The sequence below is a fragment of the Aegilops tauschii genome, chromosome 6 (assembly GCF_002575655.3).
Source record: "Aegilops tauschii subsp. strangulata cultivar AL8/78 chromosome 6, Aet v6.0, whole genome shotgun sequence".
NCBI lineage: Eukaryota > Viridiplantae > Streptophyta > Magnoliopsida > Poales > Poaceae > Aegilops > Aegilops tauschii.
The window spans coordinates 184,723,205-184,727,286 of record NC_053040.3 but is presented as its reverse complement, the minus strand read 5'-3'; the positions used below and the strand labels follow the sequence as shown (position 1 = coordinate 184,727,286).

General features: G+C 53.8%; 1 pseudogene; it reads right to left on the bottom strand.

Annotated features, from left to right (window-relative positions):
- Positions 1 to 354: 354 nt before the first annotated feature.
- Positions 355 to 2,929, bottom strand: LOC109775287 (cytokinin dehydrogenase 7-like; annotated as a pseudogene).
- Positions 2,930 to 4,082: the final 1,153 nt, after the last annotated feature.

The following is a 4,082-nucleotide window of genomic DNA, read 5'->3' as shown; positions in this document are numbered from 1 at the left end:
TTCCAACCGTTGTGCAAGCTAGCAACAACATGTTGGTGGGAATGTCACTCCAACAGACACATCTGCCCTCGAGTTGCGACCCTGCCTATAAATAGCCAACCCCTCCACGATGTTGGTCAGCTTTATGTGAGATTCAGACAAGTGTTTTCTTATCACCCCATCCTCGTGATGAATTCGAGTGAATCCTAAGTGAGGAAGCACTCAATGCCTGATAGACAAAGTGGTCGAGCAACCCTGAAGAATCCGTCTGAGGTCACTGAAGACTTGTTACTCTCCAAGAAAATGATCTTACATATGGTTACATGTTAGTTCAGAGCATTCTAGAGTATTTGAGCCCGGTCTAAGTGATTTTACCTAAGGGGAACAAGGTGGATACATTGTTCTTGAAAGTTTAATCTTAGCCCCTCCAACTAAATGTAGAGTTGTCAAAACAACTTGAACAGGTGCAACAAATTTGAAACATTGATTTAATATACGATGTGTTTTAACATATTTCCAAATAAGTGTGGAGACGTCTTCTGAAATTCTATTGTATAAATTTAAAATTTTACAATGTTTACCTCCTATTTTCAAAATTCTGGAAACATTCTACCAAAAGGCAATCTTTGTGCAGTCTATACACTAAAATATTCTACTATATATTGTTAGTCATACTAGCGTATCTAATGGAGGAAATGTCAGCAGTGTCTGCACTAACTATGTGGTCGCCATGCTTGCCGCTGGCACAGTTGGCAAGGGGAAAATTCTCTGCCCCCGTGACATTATCATGTGGGGATCATATTTGTTCTTGAGCTGAGCGATGTTGCTCCACTTGGCCCCAAAATGTCGCCGCCATCCATCTTGTGATGTGTAGTGTGGCAGATAGTGCTTGCACTCGATGCCCTCCTTGTCACAAAATGCCAACACCGATTGGTTCTCCCTCTGTAGGTGCTCTAGTTCATCGGCGGATAGAGCCGACCGAAGAAGTCCCACCATGTAGAATACGTCCTCGACTGTGGGTGGCTTCACCGCCGTCATCTGGGAGGTCCATTTGGCCGTGTTCATAGGGTACATGAGGATGAGCCCGACTGGGTTGTCACCCCCGAGGATGTCTTTGAGCACGCAAGCGTCGAAGTCGAGAATGCGTGACCGGGGGACGAAAAGGTTCAGCCATGGGTGTGGCACATCCCACACGCCAGCCGATCGAAGCACAGCCTCCTCCACGCGCAAGCGGTCGAGGAACTGGAAGTACGTCACATCTTGGTGAACACGAACCCGGGCACAAAGCTCAGTTGAGCTAGCACCATCCCTAGTTTCTGGTTGACAGATGGAGCGGTCGTCTCATCATAGTACATGGCGGCTTCGATGAAGTAGATCGCGCCGGAGCCAGTCTCGGATGCGAGGCCAGCAAGCCTGTTGATATCGGCTTCGGAGAAGAAGGGCGTTGACTTGGGGCCCTTGGTTAGCGTCCGGTTAAGCTGGACTTGGCCTTCGACATAGTCGAAACCGGCTTCCCTAGCATGCTTAGAAATGAGCAGCTCCTGGTCTCTGATGAACGCAACCACATCCGAGTAGGCAAGTCGAACCCAGCGCACCTGCTTTGGGGCCGACTCAAGAGCGATCCGAGGCCGGGTTATGATCCCGAACTGGCCCAGTCCACCCAATGCGGCGAAGAACAGGTCATTCCTCCTGTCACGTGAGCATGTCCCCATCTCACCCGTCCCGGTAACCACGTCAAGCTCGTGCACATTGGCGATTTGCGGGCCATGCCGGAATGCTTGGCCGCCGATGCCAGCATTGGAGAGCGTGCCGCCGACAGTGAGTTGCAGATGGTCCGTCCACGCGCGCGGCGCGAGGCCGTGCTTCAGCGTAGCGCGGAGGACGTCGACCCACAGGTGCTCGCCGCCGGCGTCGACGTAGTCCGTGGACACGTTGATGCGGTGGTGACCGCGCCCAAGCGTGCGCATGTCAACACGACGCCACCCGGAGCGAGAGACTGCCCGCGGACGGAGTGGCCCTGCCCGCACGGTGACACGGGGAATGGCACCGGCGAGGACGTGGAGAACCTGATGAGCGCAGCGATGTCGGCGGGCGTGGCAGGGTGTAGAACGGCTTCCGGGGCGGCCTCCATGATGCGGCCAAAGTCTGACGACGCGCTCGCCGTTGAGTTGCAGTCGGTACGGATTTTAGAGGCGATTCCTAGGGCAAAGAGATCACCGGGAAGGCCACTCGCAGGCATTGGTCGGAGTTGGCCGGCAACGACGGAGAAGAAGCTCGCCATGCCGATAAGAAACGCTGCGAGGCGAGTTCTTGCCATGTCCTTGCAGTGGCGCTGATTTGGAACTGCGCTGCGACGATTGTAAGCTACTGGCTTTGCCTGCTGCTTAGGTGCGTAGAGAGAAAGATTGATGCGTCTGTGTTGTTTCAGGTCAAGAACTTTGATGACATTTTATAGGGTAGCATTATGCCTCGCAGAAGTTGACAAATGTAGGTCGTGCAGAGTTCTTTGTATTTTTTTTCTCTAATAAGTATTCTTTTGAATGTATTGACTTTAGAGGGGAAAATAATTAAGGGTGCCGAAAGCATGATTAAGAAAAAAGAAAGTTAGTGGGATAGCTGCATCTCTTGGTTTTGACTTGGATAGTACTTAAGTAATGATTATTGCGAAGAGACTCCAAGCATTTCATTATTTTTTCTTAGATTTGACTCGGAGCTCCATCGGCTGGACACGTATAATTTTATCAACATAGTGGGCAAAAACTCATCAGCCCATTTCATTTTGAATAAAACAACATGTATAAACTGACCCAATTCTCACTCACCGCCACGTCAGAAGTAATTCTTTCAACAGAAAATCATACTACATGAATTCGACGGTAATTTCAGAGGGGACTAATTTGCCAGGGATGCTGACTAACAAAGTGATGTTACATGTCGTTAAAGTAGAAACTAACACCCAATTTCTAACATCATTTGCTTGTATTATTTAACAATAAAATGTCATCTCACAAAAAAAATTAACAACAAAATGTCTCTACTACTCCTACGCTTGGTTGACATGACGCGTCCGACGATCTGCTAACCAAGTTTTGTTTATGACGCGTCTGAGGAGGTGCAGGCCGGTGGGTGGTGTCGGCGGCGGCTGCTCCCATGCAGCGCCCCGGCGTCGCCTCTGGCGCTGTGGGTCAAGTTCGACCGGGTCGCGGGCGGCCCTTTCGCTCTTGTGGGGGAGGGGGGGGGGGGGGCGGCGCGGCAGCGATGGCGGTGGGCGTCCCCGTTTAGCCGGGCCCTTTGCGGCGGGATGGCGGCGCTCGGCACGGGAAGACCCCCCTGCTGGCTTCCCTTGGACGCGGCGGCGGCCGATCTGGTTCCCCTTCCCCTTCTTCGGCGTGCAGCGCCAGCCGGTGCGCCCCGTCTGGTCCGGGCCTGGGGCTTCGGGGGCGAACATGGTTTCGAGGGGGGGGGGCTGGCTAGTGGACGGGGGCGCTTCCGTGTGCCCCGTCGCCGATCTTGGCCTTTGGCTGCTCCGTCACCTCCCCCTTCCCCCGGACCGGCACATGGTCGCGGTTCCTCTTGTGGCAAGGTGTCCGCCGGTGGCTTCGGAGTCGGCTGGGGGCGTAGATCTGGTCAAAGGTGTGCTCTTTGGTGGCTGTCGCGGTGGTCTCGTGGCAGGGCGGCGATCCTGGCGGTGGGAGGCGCGTATGTCGTGGGCGGACTGCGCGTCTCGGTTACGGGCGCGCAGTCATGGCTGCTTGGGTGGCATGGCTGCGAGTGGTTGGCGGATCGCGGATGCGACGAAGGGATTGAAGCACCAGGGTTAATCACCTGTCCAGTTCGTGCACTGGCCGACGGTGGCGGTATTCGCAGATGTCGTATTCCTCCTTGTAGGCTCCGTCGTGGTGCTCCCTCTCCTTCGTCTCGCTCCGGGTGAAAACCTGATCTTCGGATCGGACGATGGCGACATCCCGTGGTCGTACCTTTCTTGGAGGCATCGTCTTGGAGCCCTCGGTCTGGCGTGGTTCGTCACACACCCTCCCGGACGATTGCTCTTGGTGGTCTCCGTCGGCGCTAAGCGGTTCCTTTTTTTGCACATCTTGTAGGTG